General features: G+C 42.3%; 1 protein-coding gene across 2 annotated transcripts in view; it reads left to right on the plus strand.

Moving 5' to 3' along the window:
* Positions 1-476: 476 nt before the first annotated feature.
* Positions 477-19,368, plus strand: part of ctnnd2a (catenin (cadherin-associated protein), delta 2a) — a 247,700-nt gene continuing 228,808 nt past the window's right edge. Inside the window, exon 1 of one of the 2 annotated variants that reach the window (XM_084939063.1) lies at positions 477-868. The gene's annotated coding sequence lies outside the window, so the exon portion shown is untranslated. The remainder of the gene's footprint in view (positions 869-19,368) is intronic. The other variant, XM_084939064.1, reaches the window with a different exon arrangement.

Genomic DNA, 19,368 nt, shown 5'->3' on the forward strand with positions numbered 1-19,368 from the left:
AGGTTCAGTCCTCATCTCAGTCAATCCAGGACAATTAACTCATGATACAACCACACATCTGAGAAATACTCAGTTTTTTCTGGCGTTGGGAAACTTATACGACGCAACAGCAGGAAAGGAAAAGTGGACCGACGCGAGGTGATCATCATCATAACCCCCAAAGGGACCTGGTTGCCATGGAGCGTGTGTGTGCAGCAGCAGTGGGATTAAGGGTCTCATTTAGATTTTTGGTTGCTTTAGGATAAGAGTTGGTTTTGGGCATACATATGATGGTAGGAGGAGATGGTGGGACACAAGAGACGAGGGAATAAAGGGCGTTTTATGGAGGAGGTTTCAACTGAATGGTACACTTGACGCAAGAGATGATTTTTAATACGAGATTTCGATTCCCAACACCTTCCTACCACACGTCAACCTGAAGATGGCGCTCTATATCTGTCTATTAACACAGAACTGCACGTGCGCGCGCATGTGCGAGTGAGCGCGAGACCGAGACGGAGGGCTGCTGTCTGCCTCCTCTCCTCTCCGGTGGTGTTGCCTCCCTGTCGCTGCAGTGCATTGCTGCTCGCTCGCCCTCTCTCTCTCTCTCTTCCTTCCTCGCTTTTGTACCTCGCCTCTTCCTCCTTCTCACCCGTCTCTTCCACATCCCTCTCATCCTCCTCCCTGCGGATGCCTCAGCCTTGCACCCCCGCCCCAGCATCCCGGCAAATGGTTGTTCCATCCCCGGCAACTCTGGACGCAGGACGCAGCGAAAAGGCTCACAGCTCCGTTCTGATTTGAGCACACTGCGGATTGACTTGAAAGAGGGGCGGACCAGGGACAGTAGGGAAACGAGGAGACGCCTGACAGTGGCCAGGATCTCATTTCGGTAAGTCATCGCGTTATTTTCCCCTTTACAGTATCGGGCAGAGAGGTGGAAGCTGTCGGGTCCACAGACGCCCGTGCTTTCTGGTCCTTCATTTTAGTACGACTTGCATTTTGGAGGAATGCGCAGGGGATGTGAAGATGACTTTTGGGTTCCTTCGTGTATGCTTTTATGAAACTGGTTGGCTGAGTTAAATATGATGTCCTGCTTTTAACAGCGAGCTTACTGTGAAGCTCATCGCAGGAACAAGACTCCTGCTGTGCAAAGATCACCCAACACATTACAGATATTTGACACCAGCTGGCTGCTGACCTAAATTCACCACTGGTTGTGCGTAAAAGTACTCCAAAGGTGCAAAAAGGCACCGTGTCAACAAAAGAGATAGAGGTGCTCTTTATTTGCTAGACTGCTGAAAGTCAAAACCAGAAATAAAGTTTTTATATTCTTCATGCTGTCTGGACTTTACTGCGTTTTACTTCTAAATCAATCGACTTTTTTTCCCCTCTTTTTTGGAACTCCCTTTTTTCTGTAAGTTTCTGGCTCACCAGAGGTAATAAAAAGATAAGAGTATGGGTGAGACTATATACCTTTTCCACAGCCATACTTGTGCTTTGATCAATAGACATTTGCAGGAGGGGGATTGGGCGCTGGCAGTTTGTCAAGGGCATACAATATATCAAGCAGATGATGTGGAGGAGAGCAGGAGGAGGGCTGGGCTGCTGGTAGGCATGCTGTGGGTGCATGTTCAGGCTGCTACATGTCAACTCTTGGGCAGGTGCATGATGGACAACTAACATAAGGATGTACAAGGATTGAAAAAGTGCTAGTATTTGCTCTGTCACATCAAAGCCCCCGTTGCTGCAAAAGTACAAAAAAAAAAGAAACAAAAAAACTTTTGAGATCTGCAGGTTTAGGCAGCTTCCTCTGTGGCCAGGTAAGCAGCCTTGTGACAATTCAGTCTCCTCTAATGCCCCTCAAACTGACTGAAGAATAAAGGAATATTTTTTTCCTCACACACGCCCTACATGGATGGCAGCCTCAATCTGTTTCAGCCAGCACTTTATCCACTTTTCCAGTACTTTAAGAAATGACAATACAACATTCCTCTTCCCCATGAGCTGCACATCCTCAGGAAGTAGATTTTTTTTAAATGTATTTATTTATTTTTACTGTTGAAGGATAAGAAGCATTAGAAACGATCTATCACTGTGGGAACTCTCTCAACAATTCCTGCGCAATCTCCATCCTTCACATACACACAGATACTGACACATGCTCCATCCCCTCTAAGTTTTCTAAAGATTAGCTTCTTTTATGTCCAGTGAATGTCTCCAGTGGCCATGAAAAGCCTCGTCCTTCATCGCGGACACAGATTAGGCTAATTCACACAGCAGCACAGGCCTAATGCCTAATCACTATGCTGCGCTGGCAGAACAGAACAGTCTTTATACTGTGGTCGCCCAGAGAGGGAGGGAAAGACAGCGAAAGAGAGCAAAGGGGGGAAGCTAGCCGCCGGTGCCTATTGATCGGACGGAAGGGCTTCTGTCTGGCAGGCGTCCACAGGATGAAGTGCTGACGACAGTCCAACAAGCTGCCACGATGAGCTGGCCTTATACGTAGTGCTGATGTGAATGGAAGAGTTTGAATTACAGTTATGCTCTCTTTAGCAGAGCAGGGTCGGGGAAGATTGGAAAATAGTGTATGTGTTAAGAGTTTGATTTTTTTTTCATCATCAGAAAGTGCAAGTTGGTTGTGCAAAGCAGTGATACTGCAACAGATAAACAGGTGACCAGGTGAACAAGTGCCATATTGAGACTTTCAGACTTGGGCATTCACTAAGCACAGCAAACAGGCTATTGTAAACCACATCAGGTATGTTTTTTTCCCCCACATGGTGTGCCCGAGGCCAATTCTGTGCACATGAAATGAGTGAAGACCAGGATCAAGAGAAGCAGAAATGAACTCTCAGCGACATGTGCTTTGATATTTGACCAAGTGTGTCAAGTCTAACAGGACGCGATATAACGAGTGTTGTCTGTTGACTTTGCAATGTAAAATTTTGGTGTCAGCAATAAAATGTTGCTTTCTATTCTTACTTTAAAATGAATATTGAGACAGAGGTGTCTGAGTAGGATGACACTTTCCATCTTTTTTCTTTCACCTGCTTCAGAACCTTTCATAATTCATGTGACTCGGGCAGCGAGACAGCGTACTGAGCTCAGACACTGTCTGACACCAGTAGTACCTACAGCACCTGTCAACTCACAAGAAAATGAATCTGTAAGACGTCCAGGGGTTCTGTTCTACACTTAAATCTGACCTTTGACCTCCATATTAAAGTAGGCAAGATGAAAAAGCTGTCAAAACATTTCCTCACAGTAGTAGACAGTGTTTGTCTCTGAACTGAACTGCTTACATACATGACTGAAAGTGAGATTAAATGCTTGTTTCCTTTCTCCTTCATTCCTCCTACTGAATAAACATAGCTTCATACTAAAGGTGGTCCCTCTTTGAGGTGTAACAAAAGCCCCGAGGCTGAATGGCAGCTGTGTTGTGCGTGTGGTTTACATCTATACATTCTGCAAAAAAAGAAAAGAAAAGCAAAAGATAGATAAATATGGAACATGAAGGAAAAAACATGCAATGTTTGCTGTACATTTTTCCTTTTCCTCCATACGTCCCCTTAAATTCAGAACCTTTCAGGCCTCAGGCAATTAGCTGACAGTTGATATACATTTGCATTTCGATTCATTTGCATATTCATGGGAATAGGGTCGGTGCTAATTGGCAGCCACACTGTGCTCATCGATCAGATAACTTGATGCTCGTGTTGGCGACTTGATGCTTATGAGCTCGTTTAATAACATAAAAAACACCGATGGGCCTCCGCTAATGGACAATTTTACTGTGTCGCCATTACAGTGGGATTGTTACAAGATCACATACATGTTCCGCACCATTAAACTTTCACTCCTCTTTAAAACATAACTCTTCTTTCCCTCAAGGGTGCAATGCTGTGCACCCAACATGGCTTTCTGATGGATGTTCTAGAAATGATACTTTGCAGTTAAGTTTATACATTTAAGTCAGTCATAAAGTAGAATTTTTTTCATCATCAATCAGCGTGACATTGGCAGTTTGCCCCATCAGGAATAGGATCACCTTTGCCTGTAATGCTGTGTTATTGAGCTGGTCAGTTAGTCATTTCTTGTTTTTTTTTAAACACAAAGTGTGGACTTTGAAGTTTATTTCTAAAGATGGAATATTTCTAAAGGAAGCAGTTAATTAATACAATTAATGTATTAATGCACCTTTGATCTTAGGCTGCAACCGATTGAGTACAACAAAAGCAAACAAGAGGCGATTCGTGTTTATATGTAGGTGTGCACGGTGTGGTTTATTTTTTAGGCGAGACCTTTTTTTTTCAACTAAAAAGGTCTGACTTCAAGACCTTGTTCTTCTTACTTCACGTGTCCTTGACAAGGACAGAGAGGACACAGAATACCTCACAGCTCGAAGGACGTCAGTTTGTCACTGAGGCTTTGGCCTTTTTATAAAGAAAGAAAGGTACTGACAGTATTTTCTGTTGAAAACAAAGCAACTATTAAACACTGGAAATCAATGGTTACCCAGGGAATAGCACTTTTTGAGATAGTATCGCCAGACTCTGACGGTGTGACGCGGCCTCCTTTTTTTTCCACGCCTGCCTGCACGGTTAATGTATCCTCACCATCTGCTGACCTTCGCATTAAAGCTGGGAAAAGATGGAGAAAATTTGCAGTTTGGAGGTGAGTGGACTGGACAGTGTTATTAAGCCGCTACAGCTTTGGCTGGACCGAGTAACTGGCATAATCTGCCCGTTTCAACCCGCTCATAGCTACTTTGCATTTCTCTGACTCCATATGGAAAAGTTTCATTTTGACAAATAAGGTGAATGTGGGGTGGGGTAGGGGCTTCTCCCCGTTTTGGGAGATGGGTGTTGAGACTAGAGAATTACCTACGAAAGCTGGGCCAAGCTCATGCAGCAGATAGGCATGGAGCTTCTTAAGTGCCCTTGAGCATTTCGTCTTCCTCTATCACACACTTCTCTTTTTGCTGTAAAAGAAGAGGAAAAAAAAACGTGTCCAATTTTAACAATGCCTCGGATTTATGGCTCGATTTCCACTGATGCCACATATAGTAAAAATATATAGCCTCATAGTGCAGGTAGGTGGTAAAAGGTAAAATCATTCACCAATTGCTGTGTATTGTACGCGGTGGTGATTAATGAGAGCAGGACTTTCAGAAGCGCAGCAGGAAAGAGACAGGGAGGGAGAGAGAAGATAGTGATATGTCAGTGTTGGAATGAGTCCAGGAAGCCAGCAATATGTGTGAGGGAGACAGACAGAGAGAGAGGGGGGGGGGTATGGATACCTGCTAGTGTGTCTCTGCCGCTGACTCTCCTCCCATCTTCTAATGAGCCCGCTGCATATGGGACTCCCTCTGTCAGCCCACTGCCCTCCTTCTTCCCCTCAACTCCATTATCCTCCCTCTTTTCCTTTACTCTTTACTATGAGAAAACAAAAGAGTAGCAAAGAAATTAAATTAAGAAGTCAAAAAGGCAAAGGGAAGATAAAAGAAATGGGTGATGTGACAAGAAAAAAGCACAAAGACGTGGGGGGTCAAGCATGCAGGTTAGGGAAGAGGGAAGTGGCAAAAAGATAAAGAGATTAAAAAAAAGATAGGTGAGGTGGGTGAAAAGATGACGTGGTGGAAAAAATTGAGAACTGGTGGCATAGCTTGAAGAGCGAAAGAGGATTATAAGCGCTGAGACGAGGAAGAAGCAGGGAAGCTGAGACCGGGAATCATCAAATGTAAGAAGTGACAGAATAGTGTGAAGCAAAAAATGCCCAGCAGAATGACAGGATGACAAGGAAAGCCACATGACGGCACCGTGCTGTACTTCTTAGTGTCAAAAATGAAAATGCTGCATATTAAAACCTAACGATGTGTGTTTAGCGCGGGCCCTACAGTGAGCCGTATGTCAGCGGTTACCTTGCTGTGACATCGTGTTTGTGCCTACCACACTTTACTGTGCTAGGCTGAATAATTAATTGGCTCAGCTAGCCAGGTCTGCCAGAGGTAATTGAGCATCAAAGAGAAGCTGGAGCCCAGATCATCCTGATTTCCCTGGGCCAAAATGAAGCCCGGAGCTGGCTTGTGCATGTATGACAAGTGTGTCAGCGTGTGTGATTGTGACCTTTATTACATGTATGGGGGTTTGTCATTAGGATTTGGATTTGTTCAGAGGGTGGAGAGTGTATGCCTCATTGTTGCTGTGTGTCCTTGGGTGCATGTGTGTGTGTGTTGTTGTTGTTTTGTTCGGCTCCTTGACATTCTTTTAATGAGGTTGCCTGCATTACAGTTTCACCACCTGCCCGGTCCTTTCTGCTGGCTTGTTATTGACTAAAACACTGAATTGTAGCTTTGTTCCTGGAGAGACCTGCACTTTGAACCTGTGGGTAAAATCATGGTGTGCAATTAGGATGAGAGACATATATTGGTCTGATATCAAGAGATGCACTTTGCAACAAGTGCGGCAGTTAAGAGCATACAGGGAGTGCAGAATTATTAGGCAAATGAGTATTTTGTCCACATCATCCTCTTCATGCATGTTGTCTTACTCCAAGCTGTATAGGCTCGAAAGCCTACTACCAATTAAGCATATTAGGTGATGTGCATCTCTGTAATGAGAAGGGGTGTGGTCTAATGACATCAACACCCTATATCAGGTGTGCATAATTATTAGGCAACGTCCTTTCCTTTGGCAAAATGGGTCAAAAGAAGGACTTGACAGGCTCAGAAAAGTCAAAAATAGTGAGATATCTTGCAGAGGGATGCAGCAGTCTCAAAATTGCAAAGCTTCTGAAGCGTGATCATCGAACAATCAAGCGTTTCATTCAAAATAGTCAACAGGGTCGCAAGAAGCGTGTGGAAAAACCAAGGCGCAAAATAACTGCCCATGAACTGAGAAAAGTCAAGCGTGCAGCTGCCAAGATGCCACTTGCCACCAGTTTGGCCATATTTCAGAGCTGCAACATCACTGGAGTGCCCAAAAGCACAAGGTGTGCAATACTCAGAGACATGGCCAAGGTAAGAAAGGCTGAAAGACGACCACCACTGAACAAGACACACAAGCTGAAACGTCAAGACTGGGCCAAGAAATATCTCAAGACTGGTTTTTCTAAGGTTTTATGGACTGATGAAATGAGAGTGAGTCTTGATGGGCCAGATGGATGGGCCCGTGGCTGGATTGGTAAAGGGCAGAGAGCTCCAGTCCGACTCAGACGCCAGCAAGGTGGAGGTGGAGTACTGGTTTGGGCTGGTATCATCAAAGATGAGCTTGTGGGGCCTTTTCGGGTTGAGGATGGAGTCAAGCTCAACTCCCAGTCCTACTGCCAGTTTCTGGAAGACACCTTCTTCAAGCAGTGGTACAGGAAGAAGTCTGCATCCTTCAAGAAAAACATGATTTTCATGCAGGACAATGCTCCATCACACGCGTCCAAGTACTCCACAGCGTGGCTGGCAAGAAAGGGTATAAAAGAAGAAAAACTAATGACATGGCCTCCTTGTTCACCTGATCTGAACCCCATTGAGAACCTGTGGTCCATCATCAAATGTGAGATTTACAAGGAGGGAAAACAGTACACCTCTCTGAACAGTGTCTGGGAGGCTGTGGTTGCTGCTGCACGCAATGTTGATGGTGAACAGATCAAAACACTGACAGAATCCATGGATGGCAGGCTTTTGAGTGTCCTTGCAAAGAAAGGTGGCTATATTAGTTGCTGATTTGTTTTTGTTTTGTTTTTGAATGTCAGAAATGTATATTTGTGAATGTGGAGATGTTATATTTGTTTCATAGGTAAAAATAAATCATTGAAATGGGTATATATTTGTTTTTTGTTAAGTTGCCTAATAATTATGCACAGTAATAGTCACCTGCACACACAGATATCCCCCTAAAATAGCTAAAACTAAAAACAAACTAAAAACTACTTCCAAACACATTCAGCTTTGCTATTAATGAGTTTTTTGGGTTCATTGAGAACATGGTTGTTGTTCAATAATAAAATTATTCCTCAAAAATACAACTTGCCTAATAATTCTGCACTCCCTGTATGTGGGGCCTCACTGGAGAGAAAAAGACTTAGGATAATGACATGTTGCGTGGCAGGAAGCAGGGAGGTATATTGTTGTTGGCTTCATCTATAGTTTCTCTGCACAGCAACATACTATTATCTTTCTTGCTTGTCAAGTGGGAAATAACATGTTTGATGGGATATGAACACCTGTGCCTGAATGCAAGAGTTAGGTGTGTGTGTTTTCTCCTCTGTTCTTTTAACCTTCATTTCATGAAATTCATTTTAAGCAACATTTAAGCAAATGTTGGTTGTGAATGTCAAGGACTAGCAATCACCTGGTTTCTAAATTAGTCTATGGAAAGTTAAGCAAATTGTGAAATTGTCTGTGTATGTGCAGCAAACAGCAAACTATTATCTGAATAGAAACACATCAACATACATCAACATAAAGACAATACTTTACTGCTTTAATTTGATTTATTATTTGTTTCCGGGATGAAACTTTCTTTAATTTTCATTCATTCATTCATTTAGAGTCAGTCAATTTTTCAGTTATTTAATGGGAAAAAAATTATATTGTGAATATTGAATCTAGTGACTGAGATGAACATCGCCAGTCACCGTAATTGGATTTTAATGTATGTGGCTACAGATGGCGTATTCATATGCAAAATCACAATTTCCCTCTGATAAACAGTTTGATTACATTCTCATAGTGTATGAGGGTTTAACTAACTGAGTCCAACAGTGTTAGATCCACTTAAAAGAAAGTACCTAACGCCGGCTGACAGGAGCTAACAGCGGCAAAAACAGCAGTGCTTATCTACAGAAAGTTTCAGGATATCCTCAACTGACCTCAGTATCACTGTCATCTTACAGAAGCTTCACTGAGTCATTGAATAGCATCAGAATCCTTTCACAAAGTCCAACAGGCTCCTCCATAATAAAAAGTCCTGGACACATATTGATAGCTGAGGTAAACAGCAGTCTGACAGCCTATACTCACTACAGATGAACGGCAGCCAGAATTCTGTCCTGTAACAGCCACTGTATTTAGGATTATGCACTTAAATTGGGAGGGATAAGAAAAAAAGAGGTTGACTGCAGTCTGCTGACATCTAGTGGTGAGATATTCCACACTGTAACTTTAAGGCACTCTCAATGGCATACACATCTGGCTGGCCTGCAGAAGTTTTACAAGTACAGAGAGGATCGCAGGGCAGATGAGGGAAGGTAAGTAAGTTCTTTCAAAACATCAAAGGTTCATGTTGTTGCTTATTGTCAGGGTTTCATATTCACTTTAGTTACAGGAACTTACGTCACAATCAGTTTGCACATCACTTTAATTTTTTCATGGCAGCTGCTTCTCAGATACAGCGTGAAAAAAGTCTCTTTCTCACAGTTGTGTGCTCTTCAGTAGTTTTACTATAAACACAACACTGACACTCTAACAGCAGTGCAGATGTTTGAGAAATCAAGCGTTAAGTATTTTATATTGATTTTCTAGAATCACTAGCAAGGCAGAAAAAGCGTTACTGAAGTATGCAAGAATAATATTTGATATTAATTTAAATGCACTTTTCTTTATTTCACAGCTGTCCTACATCTGTATAACAGCTGCAGCTGTAACATCATATTTAACTGTGTAATAAACTAGATACTGTCCTTTCCAAAAACCATATAGATTTTTCTTACTTTCTCGTCTTGAGTAATCCTGATGCCACACACACACACACACACACACACACACACACACACACACACACACACACACACACACACACACACACACACACACACAGTGGTGTTTCTTAAAAGCTTGAGGGCGGCCAAGTGGTATAAATGCCATGCCTGATGCCTGTGGTGGGATCAGCAGACAACCCATCAGCAGCCTATACTGATTCTTATCAGCTCTGCATTGCTGTGGCTACTTCCATCCGTCCGTCAAGCACTTTCTTACATCTGTAGAAAGGGATGTGATGGAAATGACAGGAAAGACAGAGACATAAGGAGATAGTAATCAGAAAAATATGACCCCTTTATAGATTGGGACTTCTCAGTTTATTGCTATGGTGTGCAGGGCTTATGTGTGTGTGCATTTGTGTCCCCTTGGATCAATGGAGAGAAAAGAAGGAGAGTGAAAGGAGGAGGCTGACATTAAGAAGAAAGAAGGTTAGAGGTACTTTGGAGAAAAACAAAAATGGCCGGTGACATCATCAGCAGAGGCAGCAGCCACCTGCACAACGCAGACCACATAGCATGATTTGTAAAGAAGATGGAGGATTTAGCTGTGAGCATTTCTAAGAGTAGAACAGCAGCTGAAATAATGTTTTGACCATGGGGCGTTTTATTAGGTTGTTTATTGATGGGTGTTGACACTGGAGAGCTACATTCACAGTCGAGCCCTAGCCCCTGCTGTCCACATTATTCGATTTCATTTCACAGTCCCAGAGCTAACAAAGGCAGGTTTTCTGTCTAGCTACACATTGTACTTGTTCCAAGTAAGCTGCATGTGCTCTATCCTGATATTCAGCATTTTTATTTATGCCCAGTTCCTCTTGGGGCATCCTTTGTTATACAGTATCCCTGTCAACAAAATGTTCTCTTTTAAATTAACAGTATACAGAGTGGCTATGTATGTTGGGTGTTTTTCGATTAAAACACGAGTGAATCTCTCGTTGCCTGCAAAGGGCACGTCGATGAAGATGGAGGTGCATGTCTTCCTGTGTTGTTGGACGTGGTCTGTAAGCCACACTCTTACAGAGGAGTTTTTTTTAATCAGGTTTTTAAGTAAGCAGGAGCTGGAGTTTTCCAAGCTGGATAATGGGATAAAGATTGATTGATTGATTGATTGAACTCCAAACATCTTCTGCAAAAATGTGCAGAGCATCAGTGCAAAAGTGCTGAAAAAAATGTCCCAAATTATAAGTTTTACTTCTAAATTAAGCGATTATGAGCTGGGTGCATAATTATTATTAATTATTATGTCAGTTTAATCATTTAAATTTTTTTGATTAAAGAGTTATGTTCTGACGCGCCTTAATTTGCCCCTTCTGTCTTCCAAAGGATGAGGAACACGCCTTCTCCGAACGCTTTCAAATGTTCAACAACACACTGTTCTATTAGCAAGAAAAGTATGTACATGCAGCTCAGTCCAAGATGAAAATAAATGAAAGGCAGTTCAAAGCCAAATTGTTCAGGAGATAATGGTAATTTCACAGTGTTATTTTGTGGAAAGCAGTTACAGATTTAAAGCAAAATATAAATATATAAGAAGAAGAATTAGAGGGTGTAACTTAGAACATTTAGGAATTCACACCTTACTATTAATTACATGACTTGAAGGGGTAAACTTACTATTATAATAGCGTTAATAGCTTCTTTAATTTCCAGTGGAGCCAGCTAAAACTTCCTTAGGAAAAACTGGAGAATGATATTCATAGGCTGACTGGAGGCTCGTACTTCCTCCGGCAGACCACACTCAGATTCACTCTGAAATCTTGTTTTTGGTTTTCTTCAAAATGTATAGAGAAGAAACCAAAAACCACAGCAAGGGGAATGTTGTTGTTGCGCATTTGGCATCAAATTGCTTTATAAATAGCGTTTGTCGTTACTTCTTTATTCTCTCTGATGTCTCCTGTACTGTGCAGATCGCAGCTATGACCGGGCCCTGGAAATGCAAGTGCACATTAATTTCACTCATCTGTCTTCTGTGGGTTGCATCTGCGATGTATAATTCATCAAGTAACTCTCTGGTGATATCCGCATATAAATTAACTTAGATATTGTGCAGCTCATGAATTTCTAACGATGTATGTACACAGTGGCGTCGCAGTAGTACATCAGCTCCGCTGTCTCTTGCTTGCGAGAAATGGAGTGAAAAACATTTTGTGTGTTGGAATGTTCTCAGTCATGAAATGGATTTAAAAGTGGCCCACGGGCTATTCGTGAAATGTTCCTGAAGCAGAGCCGCCCCTCACTGTTGAGTGTACCAATTACGGATGGAATCTGCTGGGTGTGTTTAGAGATTTGTCAGGTACTGTATCTCGGTAGCAGACACACACACACACACACACACACACACACAAAACAAAAAACAAAAAAACACTGGGTGCGTCTGTTTGATGGTACAGATTTGACAGAAGCTCCATTGATCTAGAGAAGAACAGAAATGCAGAGGAGGTTTGATTGTTCTCACCAACAGCTAGCTTTGCACTCAGATAAGGAAACTGAAAATGTGTGGGTTGCTGACAACAATTATTTAATAAAATGTAACAAAGTAATGGTGACTTGGTATTTTAAAATGCCATCTGGTCAATTTTGTAATAACGCTTAACTTTTGTTGGCTTGTGCAGCATGTGCCTTTTCTTCTAGTTTTGAGACTCGCTTGCTTTTGGGGAACATTTTAAACAAGCCAGACAAATTCCACTCGCACGTTTTTTATGAAAAACTAAAGTCATTTGCAAAGACAAGATACCCCTCGCTTGTTGTTTAGGCCAATTAGGCTCAAAATCTGCTGGCTCTGGGCTTGTGCCAGGGATTTAGAATGAAAGTCTTTATGTGTCAGAAAGATGGCTTTGAAAAGGACTGAAAGAAAAAAATGCTTGCTGATTTCCAGAAATTCACAGAAATGGTAAACACACACACACACACACACACACACACACACACACAGCCGCACAGTTTCTGTCACTCTCATTTCTCTTTTCTTTCCTCCCTTTTCTCTGTGGGCTACTGATAGGCAAGACAAGAAAGCCAAAAGACAAACAGTTGATTATATACTCTATATTCGCAACAGACTTCCACTTTGCAACCAAGGAATTCTGCACACACACATACAAAAACACACGCACGTGTGTGCAGACACAGGCTGCAGTGAAGAGGAAGCCACTGCCAGAAAACTGTGGAGGAGGGAGACTTGGGTCAGTACCTCCCTGCTGCACTGCTTCCAGTTCGCCTATGTGACATTACTTCTGATAATTTGACCTGCACTGCAGACATGGGATGATGGAAGATGTTTTCTCAGCGGAACCTTTGGCTCTCAGAGGTTTTCATACTGAAAAGGAGACTGTGTATTTCTCTCCAATAGATAAAATAAAATGATATTGATTTCACAGACATGGCAAGCAAAATTACATTTATTAGAGGAAAGCTACCTCACCTGCCCACCTACTTTCTGCAGATGGGCACTGTTATTGTTTCCAGACGCGAAAGGTCACATATAAATGATAGTTGTGATTTTTACAGTATGGCATTTACCATTTATGAATCCCATTGCACAGGTTATGATTTGAGAATGTCAGAAGACTGAGGCACACTGCTTGGTTTATTTTTTATTCTAACCCACACACCCAATGGCGTCTTTATAAAGAAATGACATCTCTTGTCCAAAGAAAAGAAAGAATAATTTTAAATTGTTTTTGTTAATTTTATTCTGCAAAAAAAAGGAGAAAAAAACGAACTAATGGCTTCGACCTCTTCTTCATTGATGCGTGACAAGTTGAACTGTGGAATAATCTGGGATCACAGGGTCTAATGAAACCACAGGCAGTTAGGTGTCTGACTTTGATCTTTTGGAGGCTCTTAACTCGCCAGCGCGCCAAGCCTTAAACTGTTGCGACATGAGGGGAAAGGGGGAGCCAGGAGTGGAAGTTTTTTAGATCTCGTCAAGTGTTTCAAAGTCTTACATCACTTCCATGTCTTCCTCCAGGAGAGTATTGCAACAAACCCTGCTTTAAGAGCAGTCAATTCCTGTTTTTCCCCTCATATAGAGGTATTTTGATGGGTCAGTGATGGGAAATTTTGTGAGGGAGTCATGTCATACATCGGGACCTCACACGCGGATATGCGTGTATACACACAAATGCACACTTTTCTGTTTTGTATACAGCGTGGGATGTTCTGCTCTCACACTGTGCAGCGAATTGAATTTTCATTCTCTCATGGTTAGTCAGGCAGTGTTACTCTTTCTGCCATTATGGCACATTCAGTAAGACAGCAGGCGGCCAGAGAAGCATAGAGGTCTCCACCAGCTTCTCCAGAGGAGGCTTGCCACCCTCAGCCTCATGCCCAGCAGCGGACACTCTTTGTTGGCTGGCTGGCTGGCTGGTGGGGGCTGAATGGAGATGGCACCATGCTGTGTCTCGCTCATACACCTACTGTAGGTGTAGTTATGATATACAGACATACACAGACAAACACACACATGCACACAAAAAGTCTCCCAGAGGAGTCAGTTAAGAAAACATACACCCATTTTCTATTTTTTCTGCCTTTGTCCCAAACACTACAGGGTAAATTGAGGGTCAGCAGGTTACAGGCAAGAATTATGGCACCATCAAGGTCCAGTTGTCAAGAAACCATGGTAACTATTAGCTCTGTTGGTTTGGTTGCTATGACAGCGCAGATATTACCGGCTGACTGCAGGCATGAAGTAATATAATGGGATGGTAGAGGGAGGGGATTAGACTTTGTGAAGTGTACATCAAAGTACGGGGAGAAAAAGTACCAATTCTGTTTGATCAAGAATAGACTAATAAGGCTTCAGATGCTGGATGGAGTGGTAGTGCAGGTGTAGTGAAGTGGCTTTGGAGTAGAATTTGCAGAGCAAGCTGCTCTTCTACACAACAAGATAGGAATTTATTATTAATCTCCTTTCTTTTGTCTCATTTTCATAGCTTCTCATAACTGTTTTTCATGGTAGTCACTAATCGATAAATTACTTTTTTCAGGTATTCTTTTATGCAAATATGCAGACTCATTAACTTTGTATCTATACGCATCATTTTCATCTGCCGGAAAGGGAATGTGAATTTAAAATGCTGTTTTTTTGTGTGTGTAGCTGCCATTAACATCCTGGTGTGGGAATAATGGTGGCTTTAAGATATAACCGATTGTGAGGCAGTCTCCTAAAATTTCTGATGCAGGGCCAGTAAACAAAATATGAATTTGATTAATTTATCGCTGAAGTACAATTATGTCCGTGTTTGCCATTTATATTGTATAGACTGACATAAAATCTGCTACTTGATGTAAATCTTGCAAATGCATTAATTCAGAGGTATCCAGTTTAACCTGACGTTAAACAAATCTAATGAACGCCATGTAGCCAGTCATAGTCGATCCACAACTCTTACATTATTAAAATTGCATCACAGTTTGTGCAAAATTCATCATGCTGTTAATTTTTGCTCTAGGTTATTTCTGCTGCCTCTCTGCAACCTTTTGTTTCCTGTAGTGGCTGGTAATATTTTAGTCAGCGCATTGTTGCATGCTTGTGTGCCTCAGTGTGTTTGCGAATGCCAACACAGAAGCGAAAGTAGCGTGACTTTCTAAACATTTGCAGAATGGGTCCTAAAAATAAATGGTTCTTCTAGATCTCATAATGTGCAGAGATATTTACCAGCTGCAGTTCAGTCCTGTTGACAAGAAGAAGCAAAAACAAAGACAAATGGCTGAAGAGCGGTTTGGCAGTCGGCATCCCCTAGTTTGAATCTCTCCCATCAGACAAACATCTTTCTCATGCTTGCCTGGCAGCTCTTACAATCTGATTATTTTAGTTTACATGACAGATTGCCGTACTGTTGGTCAGTGATTAATGGAAAAAAGTTTGGGATTATCCATATTAATATTTGCCTTGGATTATTGCAAACAGCTAGACAAATAAACAGTGCAATCATATGAAAATAATCAAATCTTTATACAGTTGTATAGACAAATACATATTTCTGTTTCTGTTGAAATTTCATGCATACTGCTTTTCTCATACATCCCGGTAATGCTGTTTATAACCCAGCAAGGCTGAAAGTACGAGATGGCACCCATAGTAACAAATTTGGCACGGCATTATTTCAGACAGGCTACGAAGTTGAGCTCAGCCCACAGTCGTGGTAGATTAGCCGCTAGCAGCTGATCTCAGTGCCAGGCGACATCAGCGTTTAGCTCAGCTGATACGCTTTGCATGGCATGCAATAAAGGACTTAGTTACTTTAACTTTCCTCAATAATAATAATGATAATACAGAATCTTTAAAAAACAAACTTACAAAGTTATTAATATGAAACAAAAAGAGATTAAAAGTGAGGATTAAAGAAAATTATGTAACAATGAACAATAGGAAAAGGTAATACAACTATTTTGAAGGAAAACACAGAAATGGGCAGCATGTTGCCTCACAGGAAGAAGGTCCTGAGTTCAATTCCATCATCAGGCCGGGGTCTTTCTGTGTGGAGCTTGCATGTTCTGCCCATGTTTGCGTGGGTTCTCTGCGAGTGTTCCGGCTTCCTCCCATAGTCCAAAGACATGAAGTTAGTGGGGATAGTGGGTTAATTGGAAACTCTAAATAGCTCATAGGTGCGGATGGTTGTCTGTGTCTATATGTTAGCCCTGTGACAGCCTGGTGACCTGTCCAGGGTGTACCCTGCCTTTTGCCAGAAGACAGCTGGGATCGGTTCCAGCTCTCCCACGACCCTGAAAAGGATAAGCAGGAGAAAATGGATGGATGGAACATCATAGATATAACTCAGCAATCTGATCTCCTCAGGGAGAATGGGTGCACTGACAGAAAAAACCCCCTGATCAGATGGGATTGTGGGATTGTGAGGTTTGGCTGAGGAGCCCAGGTCCCAACCAGGATGGAATACGGTGTCAGGGGATCTGAAATGTACTTTGGCATGAGCTCACTGAGGGCCTTAAAAGTTAACAATAATCTTAAAATCAATTCTAAAATTAAGGTAGCCATTGCAGAGAAGCTTAAATAAAAGTCATGTGTTTGCTTTTTTTGTTATAGAGAGACGTTTTGGACCAGCAGGTAAGTTTAAATGAATCTGAGTAATCAAATCTAGATAGAAGCATGTATGATGATCTCTATGGTAAATGGTAAATGGCCTGTATTTGTATAGCGCTTTACTAGTCCCTAAGGACCCCAAAGCGCTTTACACATCCAGTCATCCACACATTCACACACTGGTGATGGCAAGCTACGTTGTAGCCACAGCCACCCTGGGGCGCACTGACAGAAGCGAGGCTGCCGGACACTGGCACCACCGGGCCCTCTGACCACCACCAGTAGGCAACGGGTAAAGTGTCCTGCCCAAGGACACAACGATCGAGACTGTCCAAGCCGGGGCTCGAAGCGGCAACCTTCCGATTACAAGGCAAACTCCCAACTCTTGAGACACAATCGCCCGTGGCTGCATCAGCAAGACAGTTCGCAACCCATCTCAATCCCAGCTCCTCCTTTTCATGTTATGTCTGACCTAATCAGAGTCTTGTCTGTTGCCGCTGATGGTCGGTCTGTAGAGATCTTGCTGATGCCTCTCCTGTGTAGCTTCCCATGGGAAGTCTGGGATGTTTTAAAACTGAGCCGTCTGTCAGATACAAAAGACTGCAGATGAACATATTCTGCTTTCGATTGCAGTGGAAATGACTGAACTGAGGTTTGTGCATTTTCTTTTTTATGCTCCTGGTATTGAATCACTAATCATTACTTAAATTATCATTGCTTAAATTCCACTATCCAGTTTATCGACCTTTTACATTTTTTATCTGGACTTTAATTTCTCTTTCATTTTTTACACACTTCAACGGTTGTTCATCAAATGTAAGAAAATACACTGTGCTTAGTGTTATTGAGGTCTTCAGATGAGGGTATCGTGCTTTTGCAATCAGTCCTTTTGTTAAAACTTCAAGCTGTCTTTCTATCAGATGCTTGAGAAGACCTGATATATTAGACACAGTCAACCCTCAGATAACCTTGATGACTTGGTTTCCCCAGATTCCATTTGTTACCTTCACACACATGCACATACACCGTAAGAGGCCACAATCAAGCCAGGAGGGGAAGTCACTGACGTCCCATATGTCTCCAGTAGTAACAGCTGATGCCAAGTGCCTGATCACACCTCGGAGGAACGGTGGATATAAAAGAGGAGCGACTGAATGCCTTAAAATAAGATACAATGTTATGGATTGGGCTTGACACAGCATCTCGGAAAGTCATCCTGAACACAGTTCACTCGTCTCCCTTTTTGCATTGCACTACAGTGGAATGGATTTATAATGAATCCAATGTTGTCTCTGTCCTGTCTATGTTTACGTGTCTTTCTTTTTGCAGAAGCATCTTTTAACCTTGCTCAGTTTATTCAGATCAGATAGAGCACTCTGTGTCTGGCTTTCAATTTTTGAACCAAACACGTGTACGCACGCACGCATGCACATGCAGACACTTTCTTTATTCACAACTAGACAGACTAACCAGCACCCCCAAGGCCTTTTGGCTGGTGAAAAGGGACAGAGAGCGCTATTGTTTTCTCTGTGATTCAGTTATTACGCAGAGATTAACACAGTGAAACTGTTCTGTGCCACCCAAGGGCTTTGGACCCAGAGAGAATGAGCACTGAATGCATTTATCTCACTCTCTTTGCCCTATCTCCTTCTATTTCCCTGTCTCTTTGACACACACGCACACAAGCCGCACATATTTAGGCACTACCAAACAAACAGTTGAAATTACGGCGAAACGCGGTGCATGCACCACGCATCTGTCGGTGTGGAGGAATGTGTTCAGTGGCTGATAAGGAGGAGAATATGACAACAACATTAGAACAGAAATGCCAGCACAGCAACATTTCTTTCACACTCACGCTTGCCCCACACATTTAAACACTTCACACACATATGCTCACACACATTCTCTTGTCAGACTAAATAGTCAAGCTTTTCTATTACTGGTAATGATGGAGCGCGCTCTGCATAATGGGTGTGGCAGCAAAAGACACACACACACGCAGAAAAACATGTCACAAAAGAAATTAGAATTATAATGCAGTTTATTTACATTACAAAATGGCGAAAGGAGTTTAAAAGCTGCCTTCACGGAAACATTCGTTTTTAAAAAGGGAAAAAGGGAGAATGAGGACTAAGAGGGAAGGCAGCGGAGAGATGCAGGCTGGTGAATACTGGACAAAATACCTATTGTGGCAGTGACAGTGAGAGAGAAGGCAAGGTGAATGAGCGAGAGGATGACATCATACTGACAGAAGCGAGGCAGCAGAGTCCCAGTGGGATCTCCGTGCCTGTGACAGATGTACGGCATCTCAGTGGGATCAAACACAACCAACAGGCAGACTTTCAGACTTGGAGCAGCTGGAAGAGCATTAAAATAACATCTAAGCCTTGCTTGTGTGCATGGGTGTCACCTCTTCAGATGGATGCGTCACCCATTAGAAGGTCTCAATTCAGAATCCATTCAGAACGATTAATGTAAAGATAATGATGTTTTTTTTTTTTTTTTTCATATTTCACGTATAAAAGGCAGTCACATTCGACTTGATGAGTGTCTATTTAAAAAGCTAATTAATGATGCACCGAGAGGTAGGGTGC

Source organism: Perissodus microlepis, chromosome 9 (assembly GCF_051167445.1).
Source record: "Perissodus microlepis isolate ML-2025 ecotype Zambia chromosome 9, ASM5116744v1, whole genome shotgun sequence".
NCBI lineage: Eukaryota > Metazoa > Chordata > Actinopteri > Cichliformes > Cichlidae > Perissodus > Perissodus microlepis.